Here is a 13,575-nt window from a genome sequence, read left to right on the forward strand (position 1 = left end):
TGTTGGCGCAAATTGTGGCCCAATATCATGATTGAAGACAGTGCTTCTGATGACAAAGAATTCGAAGGTTTCTATGCTGGGGCTAATACAGAAGAGGCTGTCAAAGAAATTGTGGAGATTGTCAGCAGTACTCATGATACAAACGCACTTAAATCCCTAGCAGAAGAGGAGATTGCTCAGTGGATACATGTTGACATTGACACAGCTGTAGCACAATCTTGTACCGACGAGCAGCTTATCGGCATAGTCTGCAACTGTACAGGGTATTGGTGAGTACTGTGTGCAGTTTTGGTCACCTTACTTAAGGAAGGATATACTAGCTTTGGAGGGGGTACAGAGACGATTCACTAGGCTGATTCTGGAGATGAGGGGGTTACCTTATGATGATAGATTGAGTAGACTGGGTCTTTACTCGTTGGAGTTCCGAAGGATGAGGGGTGATCTTATAGGAACATTTAAAATAATGAAAGGGATAGACAAGATAGAGGCAGAGAGGTTGTTTCCACTGGTCGGGGAGACTAGAACTAGGGGGCACAGCCTCAAAATACAGGGGAGCCAATTTAAAACCGAGTCGAGAAGGAATTTCTTCTCCCAGTGCGTTGTGAATCTGTGGAATTCTCTGCCCAGGGAAGCAGTTGAGGCTAGTTCATTGAATGTATTCAAATCACAGATAGATAGATTTTTAACCAATAAGGGAATTAAGGGTTATGGGGAGCGGGTGGGTAAGTGGAGCTGAGTCCATGGCCAGATCAGCCATGATCTTGTTGAGTGGTGGAGCGGGCTCGAGGGGCTAGATGGCCTACTCCTGTTCCTAATTCTTATGTTCTTATGTTCTTATGTAAAGACAAATCTGATGAAGAGATGAGCGATTCAGACAATGAGATTGAAGTAAAAGAGAAGAAAACTTGGGCATGTGCTGAAGAGGCAATGAAATATATCATAGGTTTCTTTGAGGAGAATTCTCATTTCACTTCTCACGGGGTTCTGCAAACTCATATCATCCACAACATTTTAATAAAGAAGAAAATTAATTCATTTAAACAAGCAGATATAAGATCGCTTTTTTAAAATCAAGCTCAGTTTTAACACTTTTAACTCTTTTAACATAATAAAATAATTTCGAGACGATATGAATCTATTGTCATGTATTTTATTAACTTCACGCTATGATAACATGAACTAAGTCTTCGTGGTTGATTCTATCAACGTCAAATTTCAGCTCTGTGACGTGCTCTCGCCCTAGCGGCAAAATCGTTCACCCGGAATAGCCCGATCCCCGAGGGACCTGGATAATCGAGAGTTGCCTGTAATGAACATTTTTAAGATACGAGGGTAGAATACATGAATTTGTGCGCTCTCAATAGAGCTTCATGCATTGGAGTGTGTATTAATAATTGGGCACAAATCCAGTGTTCCTCACAAGAGTTTTTGTCCTCTGATTTTAATAGCAATATATTTAATGCCACTAACTAGTGGGAAAAGTGTGGAGGAGCAAGTTTGCAGAGAAATTACAGAGAGATTCAAGAACTGTCTAGTAGTGATAATGGGGGACTTCAATTATCCTAATATAGACTGAGATAGTAATAGTGTAAAGGGCAGAGGGGGGAAGAATTTCTGGTGTGTTGAGAACTTTCCTGATCAGTATGTTTCTGGCCCAACAACGATGGAGGCATTGCTGGATCTGGTTCTGGGGAATGAGGTGGGTCAAGTGGAGCAAGTGTCAGCAGGGGAACATTTAGGGAACAGTGATCATAGTATCATAAGGTTTAGATTAGCTATGGAAAAGGACAGGGAGCAACAATGGGCAAAAATACTTAATTGGTGGTGAAAGGTCAAAATTCATGGGAATCCCCCCCCCCCCGCCCCCCCCAGTTTAGACTCATTGGAAAGGAAATTTAATTTGGGACTATCTACCAGAAAATTTGAAATCCTAAAGTGCTTATGGAAGAAACTACAAACTTTAATCGAATTTTGGACTTTTACAAGACAAATTCATGTCTGTGGTGGGCCTAAGGAACTACAGGAGCCAGCTTGATTATTGGAACTGTCTGGGTGTTGGGACTAAGGTAAATTGTCTGGCGAAATGGATATTCGAAAACCCTTCTCCACAAGAGGCATTGACATTTCAACAATAACTCAGAGATGGCCAGCCATTAAACTAAACCGAGAAAAGCCATCTTCAGCATGAATAAGAACAAAGGGCCCACTACAGCCTGTATGCAAAAAAACAAGCACAAAAGGACATTGCGATTACCAAGCTAATATTTCCATCAGGAAACAGATTTAGAAGAGCAACCCATCCAAGACATAGTAACTTTTAACGAGCCCGCCAAAATATTACAAAGAAATGTCAAGCGCGCCAAATTTAAACAAAGAATTCTAACATGATTTGGCGCGAAGATTAGGACAACTCAAACCGTATAACTGGCCCCCTGTTTTAACAGAGGGTATGCCATGCTATGCCAGGTGCCATACTACGTGTGTGCCATACTGTGCCTATGTCATCAAGAAGGGAGAGAAACCAACGCGACACTTGTAAACTAACTTCTCCAACCTCGAGGTCCTGAAGTCCAAAAAGGAAGGAAGAACCTCACCATCGTGGCAGCAACCAACCACAGCCAACGTGGTACCACCGAAAAATCACTGCAATTGACCAATTTTGAAACAAAACTCCACAAGGAAGAAACCGAAGAATCAAAAGTTTCCACTCTACAATCTAAGACCTGACTACCAACAGGTGAAAACATTACCTAAAGAGACTTTGAACCTATTTCTATTGAAGGAAACCGGGTACTTACCCCATAGATCCAAAACACGCCTTACCACATCAGAAGACACAACCCAACTGAAGATTGCGCAGCAAGAAGTCTTCTCCGACATTCGGGGTACGGCAAGCAGAACCTACAGAATTCAACGAACCCCGAAATCGCGAACTACCGCTAACTAACAGAAAGGATTGGTAAGCATAGTTCCTGCCTGCCCTGGAGTCTAACCTAGCTAGGATTAGGTATTGGGAGGTGGGAGGTGTAATTTTTACTGTAAGCCCCTTTCAATGTGTAATGTATTGTTCTTTATTGGAGTGATTATAAGTTTGACATTGTATTTTTCTTGTCTGTAATAAAATCAAAGTCCTTTTGCATCAAACCAGTTGTCCTTTGCACTTTATCACATCCCCCAAATAAATCCAGAGTCTAGAACCCAAGGCAGTGGGAGCGATTTGAACCGCTCAAGCAGGTCAGAGGTGAACCTGATCCCTGGGACCACTCCTTACAGTGGAAGGCCAATTTTAGTAGGTTGAGAACAGATCTGGGGCTTAATTTTCCCAAATGCCGTTTTTTTTGCGTATTTTAAGAGTTACGCCCGTTTTCTTTGGGCCCCGACTACTCCAAAAAAATGTGAAAGTTTCCCCGTTCTAATTTTTGAAATTGGCAGCATGCAGCCTGTCCTTTAGCTTCAGGGGGTGGAGCCTGATGTCTGCGCCAAAAAAAGGATGCCTCCACTTTCTGCACATGCGCAAAAAAAAAATGATGTTTTTTATGTGACTGCTATGGCCGTGCATGCCCAGTCCAGCTCCTGGTCTGCAATCAGCCATTTTTAAAGAGCAAGTTGTGTGTGAGAACTTTGAGTGGTGTGTGAGAACTTTAATCCTCAGTGGAAAAAATCAGAGTTGCAATGTGCAACGCGGCTCAAGGACCAAGAATTTCTCACAAGAGGAAGTGGAGACCCTGGTTACTGCAATTGACGCCAGATGGCACGAGCTGGACACGAGCAGAGGTCACATAAAAGTTTCACCAAAAGAAAGGAAGAAACGCTGGAACCAACTTTCACAAGATTATTGTGCAATGGTGACCACCCCGAGGTCCGGAGGCCAGTGCAAAAATATATGGCAGGACCTTGGTCAAGTAGTTAGTATAAGTAATATTTTCATTTATTCACTGGAATTGCAATTGTAAATGTGACCATCTGTATGTCCCACCCAGCAGAACGATACTCTCTCTAAAAAGTTATATTTTCATCGTTGCAGAGGAAGGTGGCACACAACAAAAGAGAGAGAATTTGAACAGGAGGAGGCCCGGCAAATCTGCAGCCACTCACACCCTTGGAAGAAAGGGTCGCTGCTTTGATGGGTCCTGCCTGGAGAAAAGCAACCACCACTGCACAAGCTGGTCCCACACTTGAGGGAGAGGGCAAGTCCTGCATATATTCCACAGTTTGGCTTTGCTAAATGTTAAGTACTGCACGGGCTATGCTTTGGTTCATGGGAATGCCTCCATCAGCTCTGCTTCGATTGATGCAATGTGCTATCATTCATCATGGTTCTTCAAATCAGCCTGCTGCCTGCGCTGTGTGAGCCTACTCATGTCACCCACCCTGCCCCCTCCTCTGCTGCTAACCATTTGTCTGTTCTGTTATATTTTGCAGAACTTGTGGCCAACCCTGACGAGGCTGAAGCCGATGCAGAAACATTTCAGGTGTGGATGAGCCTGAAGACGAGAGTTTCTTCCAATCCGACCTTCCAGACCAAGAGCATGGGGGTCAGGGTGAGAGGCAAGGGGAGGGGTGGATGAAGCCCCCACTGTACTCACTCTGGAGGAAGTGCTGGTGCCGCCCATTGAGGTGCCAGCCCCTTTCCTAAGTGCTCCGAGTTTTGGGACATTCCATAGTTTCTCACAGTCCGAGGCTGCGGGTTCCAGTGGGGTGCAGCAAGCTACACCTAGGGCCCTATCATCTGAGGCGGCGGGTCCCAGTGGGATGCAGCGAGCTACATCCAGGGTGAGGAGGGGAAGGAGAGCTTGACATTGCTCTCCTGAGGTGCAGGATGTAACAGATGTGATTCAGATGATGGCAATGAGTGTAGAGAGCATTGTCCTTATGCCATCACTCCTGGACACCATCAGTGGGATGGGTGATGTATCGGGACTTGTCGGGAGAAGTAACAACACTCTCGCAATAAATGGGAACACTGTCCGTGTACATTAGGGAGGGAATGTCACAGGTAGCTGATACACTGTCAGTGAATGAGGGAGGGAATGTCGCAGGTAGCTGATACACTGTCGGTGAACATGAGGGAGGAAATGTTGGAGGTAGTTGAGATGCTGTTGGGGCACATGAGGGAGGGAATGTTGCAGGTAGTTGAGATGTTATTGGGGCACATGAGGGAGGGAATGTCGGAGGTAACTGCTGCAATAAGGGAACACACGCAGACCTCATGACTGTTGCTAGAATCAACTGCCACTATCATTCCAATCCCCAGACCAACCTCTGACGAGGCCCAAGCTGGACCTTCCACATTACCGCCTGCTCACACCCCCCGCATCAAGAAGTGCGCATTACCCGAGATGCTCGAACGAATAAGCTTGATACCAACCTGAGAAACACTGCGCCACCGCTTGTGGGGAGGGATGGAGTCACCAAGCCCAAGTGCAGCGGTCTTAGAATAAGGTGAAGGAGATATGGGTGCAGCCTTTCTTTGCTGCTGCTGCTGTTGTTGTTATTGTTGTTGTTAATGTTGTAACTGCTCTCAAATTAAAAGTTTTTTGTAAATGATGTAAATTTACAAGTTTAAAAGTTTGTAAGTGATCTGAAAGTTAGTAAGTGATCTTAAAGTTTTTAAGTGATCATAAAGTTTGTAAGTGATCTTAACTGAACACTTTAAAGTTTGATACAAGAATATTTTATTTAAGTTAAGTTAAGTAAAAACAAGTGTTAAACTTTTGAATAAATATATTTTAAATTATAACTGAATCAATACACTATTTGTTCCATTATTAACACAACTTTTTGAACTAAAGAAGAATCATTTACATTATTTGTTACATTAACACAACACAACATTACGGAGCAGGTCCAAACAGGAAACATGGTGCATTTGTAATAGTTGCCACCGAGCCTTCAGGCAGTAAAGCGTTCATGGATGAGCTGCTGGCGCAAGGCTCGAGCAATCGATAAAGGGTCACAACAGCCCGTCGTCATGCTCCGGGTTCAGGTAATTGCATGCCTTCCTCATTCTCCTCCTCCTCCTCCTCCTCGTCATCTGCATCTTCCCCCTCATCATCAACCACTCTCACCTCAGGTGGGACTTCTACTACCAGCTTCTGCTGCCTCATGATGGCTAAGTTTTGCAGCATGCAGCACACAACAGTGAACTGACCGACAATCTCAGGGGAGTATAGCAAGTAGCCTCTGGAAAGGTCCAGGCATAGGAAACGCTGCTTCAAGATGCCAATGGTCCTCTCTATTATGCTGTGCATTGCAATGTGCAACATGTTGTATTCCCGGTCACCTTCTGTCCGGGTTACGCGAAGGGGCATCATGAGCCAGGTGGCGAGGCTGTACCCTTTGTGTCCCAGTAGCCAGCTCTGCCCTTTTGGCTGCTGCTGAAACATGGCAGATATAGCGCTCTCGCGTAGAATGAATGCATCATGAGTGCTCCCAGGGTATCTTGCATCAACTGACATGATGCGATGCATGTCATCACAGACGAGCTGCACATTCAAGGAGTGGAAGCCTTTTCTATTCCTGTACATCTCGGAATCCTCCAAAGGTGCTCGCAAGGCGATGGGGGTACAATCTGGGAAGCCAACAATCTTGGAGAAGCCCACAGCCCTGTCATGCCTGGATGGTCATGGGGAACTTAGGTAGTCATTTCTCTGGGCATATAGTGCAGCAGTCACCTGCTGAATGCGGATATGTGTTGCATATTGAGAAATGGCGCACACATCCCCAGTTGTGGCCTGGAATGATCCAGATGCATAAAATGAAAGTGCAGCTGTAACCTTTACTTCAAGGCAGAGCAGTCCTGCTGATGCTTTTAGGGTGCAGGTCTGCTTTTATCAACTCACAGATCTCGGTTACAACTTCTTTGCGGAAACGCAGGCTTCTCACAGTCTGCATCACTCAGGTGTAGGTATGAATGCTGTCTCGATAAATCTGATATGGGTAAGGCCTCCTGCCCATCATCCTATGTGCTCTGAGGTTCCTCAGATGATGATGCGTAATCAATCTTTCCGCAGCACCATCATGCAGAAGGCTTGCAGGAAGTATGGTATTGTCAATATTGCTCCCATAATTAAATTGTAGATTTGAAAGAAGCTCAAAACAGCAGGACAAAACACTCGCACCTTCTTTTCTCTCTCTCTCTCCCCAAGGTGGATGTCCTAGTATGGACCACACCCTGGTCTGCGCATGCGCAATAGACTTGCTTAGAACGGGAAGCTAGGCATTCAATGAAGACATTTGGGGCAATGAAGTCTAATTCAATTCTTTAATTTTTGATGTTTTTCAAAGTACCTCCCCACCACCGAATGTCTCCTCACCGGGCTCAAGGGTAGGAGCATCGGCCAGCAGAATCGCTCCCTCGCCCGGACACAGGGGCTCTGCTTCCACCCTCTAGGCTTCTTTTGAAGCTGCTGTATAGCCTAAGGGTTCTCATCCCTTATATAAGTGGCTGCTTATATAAGTTTGGCTTCCACAGCCATCCCCCCCAGGCTTCTTTTGAAACCGAGCCCCGAGCATATTCTTCACCTTTCTGACTCCCTCCAAAACTTTGCCTAAAAACAATGGTGTCTTTCTGCGCCAATTTTTTTTAATGTGCGCTGCTTTTTCTTACGTGCCCAGAAGCTTTTTTGGGAGTGGTCACATAGGCCGCCCTAGGAAAAATGTAACTTGGCCAAACTTGCTTAAATGTGAAAAACTGGCGCAGACATCAGGTTACGCCCACTGTAGCGCAAAAAAATCATAACCTAAAAAAAAATCGCACTTAAGTGAATTATGCTGCCACATAAATTCTGGGAAACTTGGAGATTTCTATTTACTTAAAAAATGGTGCACGCCAAAAAAACAGCGCAGATAATTATGGAAAATTGAGCCCCTGGTCTGGGTAAATTGGAATCAGCGATCATAGTATCTATCATAAGGTTTAGATTAGTTATGGAAAAGGACCGGGAACAACCTAGAGTAAAAATACTTAATTGGTGGAAAGCCAATTTCAATGGGTTGAGAATGGATCTGGCCCGGGTAAATTGGAATCAAAGATTGGCAGGCATAACTGTAATGGAACAATGGGCTGCCTTGAAAGAGGAAATGGTTCGGATACAGTCGAGGTACATTCCCACTAGGGGGAAAGGTAGGGCAACTAAAGTCAGAGCTCCCTGGATGATGAAAGAGATAGAGTAAGGTGCAGAAGAAAAAGAGCGTGTATGACAGATGTCAGGTCGAGAATACATCTGAGACTCAGGCTGATTTTGAAAGTTCAGAGGAGAAAAAGAAAATAAGAGGATCAAAGAGAGAGTTTGAGAATAGAATGGCAGCTAGCATAAAAGGTAATGAAAAAGTCTTCTATAGGCATATAAATAGTAAGTAAACAGGTAGCAACAGGAAGGGTGGGACCGATTAGGAACCCAAAAGGAGACCTACGCATGGAGGCAGAGGGAATGGCTGAGGTACTAAATGAGCATTTTTCAGCTGTTTTCACAAAGGAAGAAGATGCTGCCATAGAATTAGTGAAGGAGGAGGTAGAGGAGATACTGGATGGGATAAAAATTGATAAAGAGGCGGTACTAGAAAGATTGGCTATACTTAAAGTAGTTAAGTCACCAGGAGCGGATGGGTTGCATCCTCGGACGCTGAGGGGAGTGAAGGAAGAAATCATGGAGGGATTAGCCATAATCTTCCAATCCTCCTAAGTAACAAGGCTGGTGCCAAAGGACTGGAGAATTGCAAATGTTACACACGTGTTCAAAAAAGGGTGTAAAGATAAATCCAGTAACTGCAGGCCAGTCAGTTTAACCTCAGTAGTGGGGAAGCTTTTAGAAACAATAATCAGGGACAAAGTTAATAGTCACTTGGACAAATATAGATTAACTAAGGAAAGCCAGCATGGATTTGTTAAAGGCAAGTTGTGCTGAACCAACTTGATCGAGTTTTTTGATGCGGTAACAGGGAGGGTTGATGAGGGCAATGCGGTTGACGTGTGTACATGGATTTCCAAAAGGCGTTCGACAAAGTGCCATATAATAGGCTTGGCAGCAAATTTGAAGCCCATTGAATAAAAGGGACAGTGGCAGCATGGATACAAAATTGCCTAATTGAAAGGATCAGAGTAGTGGTGAACGTTTGTTTTTCAGACTGGACGAAGGTATACAGTGGGGTTCCCCAAGGGTTGGTTCTAGGGCCACTGCTTTTCTTGATATGTATTAATGACTTGGACATGGGAGTACAGGGCACAATTTCAAAATTTTCAGATGACACAAAACTTGGAAGTATATTGAACAGTAAGAAGGATAGTGATAGACTTCAAGTGTGCATAGACAGGCTGTTGGAATGGGTGGAAATTTAACGCAGAAAAGTGTGAAGTGATACATTTTGGCAGAAAGAATGAGGAGAGGAAATATAAACTAACGGGTACAATCCTAAAGGGGGGTGCATGAACAGAGAGACTATGGGGTATATGTGCACAAAATGTTGACGATGGCAGGGTAGGTTGAGAAAGCAGTTAAAAAATCTTACGGGATCCTGAGCTTCATAAATAAAGGTATAGAGTACAAAAACGTGGAAATTATGATGAATCTGTAAAAAAACACCTCAACTCGGCCTCAACTGGAGTATTGTGTCCAATTCTGGGCACCACACATTAGGAAGGATGTGAAGACCTTAGAAAGGATGCAAACAAAGTTAAAGAGAATGATTCCAGGGATGAGGGACTTCAGTTTTGTGGATAGACTGGAGACTGGGGATGTTCTCCATCGATCAGAGAAGATTGAGAGGAGATTTGATAGAGGTGTTCAAAATCTTGAGGGGTCTGGACAGGGTAGATAGAGAGAAACTGTTCCCATTGGCGGAAGGGTTGAGAACCAGAGGACACAGATTTAAGGCAATTAGCAAACGAACCAAAGCTGACACAAGGAAAAGGGGTAAGCCATTTAAGACCGAGATGAGGAGGAACTTCTTCACCCAGAGAGTGGTGAACCTGTGGAATTCTCTACCACAGAAAGTTGTTGAGGCCAATTCACTAAATATATTCAAAAAGGAGTTATATGTAGTCCTTACTACTAGGGGGATCAAGGGGTATGGCGAGAAAGCAGGAATGGGGTACTGAAGTTGCATGTTCAGCCATGAACTCATTGAATGGCGGTGCAGGCTAGAAGGGCCGAATGGCCTACTCCTGCACCTATTTTCTATGTTTCTATGTTTCTATGTTTCTAAAAGCTTTTTTATGCAGCGAGTGGTTAGGATCTAGAATGTAGAAAGGGTGGTGGAGGCAGACTCAATCATGGCTTTCAAAAAGGAGTTGTATAAGTAAGAAAAGAGAGAAAGACTTGCATTTATATAGTGCCTTTCACGACTACTGGATGTCTCAAAGCGATTTACAGCCAATGAAGTACTTTTGGAGTATAGTCACTGTTATCAGTACCTGAAGGAATACAATTTCCAGGGCTACGGGGAAAGAGCGGGGGAATGCGACTAGCTGAGGTGCTCTTGCAGAGAGCCGACATGGGCTCGACGGGCCGAATGGCCTTCTTCCGTGCTGTAATACTTCTATGATTCTATGAATGGACTGCAAGAAGCTCCAGTATTTGCATAAAGTAGAAGGGTTGCCTTTAAGGAGCGAAGCTAATGCACAGCGACACTTACTGTTAAGCCAATCAGAAAGTGCTGTAGTCACATGCACAGCACAATTCAGCAGACTTGCAGAGTTCAGCTTATTAAATGCACCATAAGCAGCTTACTGCATGGCTGGGCAGCATTTCTGCAGATATATTTTGTTTAGTATCTGCAATCACAACAATATGCATTTATTTTGTGCTTTTAATGTAGAAAAATGTCCCAAAGCACTTCATAGAGAAACAATCAGAAAAAATGGACACCGTGAAAGAAAGCACTAATAGGTTGGATCTCCAAGCAGGAGAGGGAGGTGGAAGGGTAGAGAGGTTTCAGAGAGAATTCCACAATGTGGGCCAGCTGAAAGTATGACCACCAGGGGTAAAGGGTAGCTATTCACAGTGACAGAAGATGGGTAATGGTGTTCCACAAGGATCAGTGCTGGGACCATTGGTGTTCACAATGTGTATTAACGATCTAGACTTTGGAATCAAAAACATAATTTATAAGGTTGCATATGACACCAAATTGGGGCAATAGTCAATACTGAGGATGACTGCAACAAATTACAGGAGGACATTAATAAACTTGCAGAATGGGCAAATAATTGGCAAATGAATTCAACACAGATAAATGTGAGGTATTATATTTTGGTGGGAAGAATAGGGAGGTTACTTATTACTGGGAGGGTGAGAGACTGGGTGGGGTAGAGGAACAAAGGGATCTTGGAGTACAAATACACAAATCACTAAAAGTTGCGACACAGGTTAGCAAGGCCATAAAAAAGCAAACCAGGCACTAGGGTTTATTTCTAGTGGTATAGAATTGAAAAGTTGGGAAGTTATGCTAAACCTGTTATGCAAACCTTGGTTAGACCACATTTAGAGTACTGCGTACAGTTCTGGTCGTCATATTATAAAATGGATATAGAGATACTGGAGAGAATTTACAAAGATGATATCAGAAATGCGAGGGTATACATATCAGGAAAGGATGAACAGGCTGGGTCTCTGTTCTCTTGAAAAAAGAATGGGTGACTTAATAGAGGCCTTTAAAATTATGAAACGTTTTGAAAGAGTGGATACAGAGAGAATGTTTCCACTTGTGGGGAAGAGCATAACTAGAGGCCATCAATATAAGATAGTCACCAAGAAATCCAATAGGGAATTCAGGAGAAACTTCTTTACCCAGAGAGTGGTGAGAATGTGGAACTCACTGCCACAGGGAGTGGTTGAAGCGAATAGTATAGATGCATTTAAGGGGAGGCTGGACAAGCATATAAGGGAGAAGGGAATAGAGGGTTATGCCGATAGATTAAGATGAGGAAAGACGGGAGGAGACTCGAGTGGAGCATAAATGCCGGCATGGACTGGTTGGCCCGAATGGCCTTTTTCTGTGCCAAATATCCTAGGTAATCCTATGTAACCATGTCTGTCAGCTGTGGCTCAGTGGATAGCATTCTTGCCTCTGAGTCAGAAAATTGTGGGTCCCACTTCAGTGACTGGAGTACAAAAATCCAGGCTGACACTCTAGTGCAGTACTGAGGGAGTGCTGCACTGTTGGAAGTGCTGGTTTTTGGATGAGACATTAAATAAAGGCCTGACTGCTCTCTCAGATGGACGCAAAAGCTCATATGGCACTATTTCGAAGAAGAGCAGGGGAGTTATCCCAGGTGTCCTGGCCAATATTTAGCCCTCAATTAAAATCACAAATACAGATTATCTGGTTGTTAGAACACTGCTGTGGAAGCTTACTGTGCACAAATCGGCTGCCATTACAGATTACACATTACAGCAGTGACTAGACTTCAAAAAGTACTTCAGAGACTGTAAAGCACTTTGGGATGTCCAATAGTTGTGAAAGGTGCAATATAAATGCAAGTCTTTCTTTCTTTCACCAATAGTGGGGCAAAGGAAGGGGGGAATGCACAAGAGGCCCGGCTCAGAGGAACATAGGGGCCAGACTTTCGCCTTCATTGCTGGCAGTTTTCTCGGCGGTACAGCTGTTTTTCGATGAAAAACCGCTCGGCGAAAGTTTCCGCTTTAGTTTTTAGAGTTCAACCCACATTTTGAAAAGACCGCTAGGGAGCAAAGCACCCACGTGCATCTGTGTGCACTGCCGAGAAAACTGCCAGGATCTAAGTTTTGCCTCAACAGAGGACCCATATACACTACCAAGGAAACTGCCCACGAAAAGCTGCCGCAAACTGCCGAATACCCTGCAAAGAAAGGTAAGTTAAAGGTTTTTAAAAATTATTTTTAAAATTCTAAAATAGCGATTACATTAAAAAGTGTCTTGACAATGTTTTATAACTTTTTATTTTTTGCTTAAGTGAAAAAATATTTTTTGAGTTTTCCCCCCTCCCTAGGCCCAACTGCAGCCTCGGACTAAATTTTAAGTACTTACCGTCCATTCTGGTAAGAACTGCCCCTTTCACCTAGTTTTGCCTTTAACTGCCGAGAAACCGTCAAGAATCTTGGTGCAAGATCCATTTTCTTGCTGGGCGATATTTTTTACCTTTATTATGGAAACTTTCACCAGCGTTAGTTGCAGAAAGTTAGCAGTGTTTCTGGGCGGCAATCGGGCAGTGAGGGGCTTTAGGGAAAGTCTAGCCCATAGAGTTTGAGGCAGGCTGTAGGGTTGGAGGTTACAGAGGAAGGGAGGGTGAACCCCTGATGGGATTTAAATACAAAGATGAGGATTTAAAATTAAAGGCATTAGCGGACTGGGCCAATGTAGGTCAGTGGGGACAGGGTCAAAGCAGGACTTGCTGCAGGATACGATACAGGCAGCAGAGTTTTAGATGAGACGATATTTTGTGGTGGGGGCTGAAGGTGATGGCCTTGGTCTTACTAATGTTGGTGGCAAGCTGGGTGTCAGACAAGCAGTCTGATGTCACAGTGACTGTAGTGGGGCCGAGAGAGGTGGTGGAGAGGTAAAGCTGGGTGTCATCAATGTACATGTGGACGCATACCC

This window comes from Pristiophorus japonicus, chromosome 11 (assembly GCF_044704955.1).
Source record: "Pristiophorus japonicus isolate sPriJap1 chromosome 11, sPriJap1.hap1, whole genome shotgun sequence".
NCBI lineage: Eukaryota > Metazoa > Chordata > Chondrichthyes > Pristiophoridae > Pristiophorus > Pristiophorus japonicus.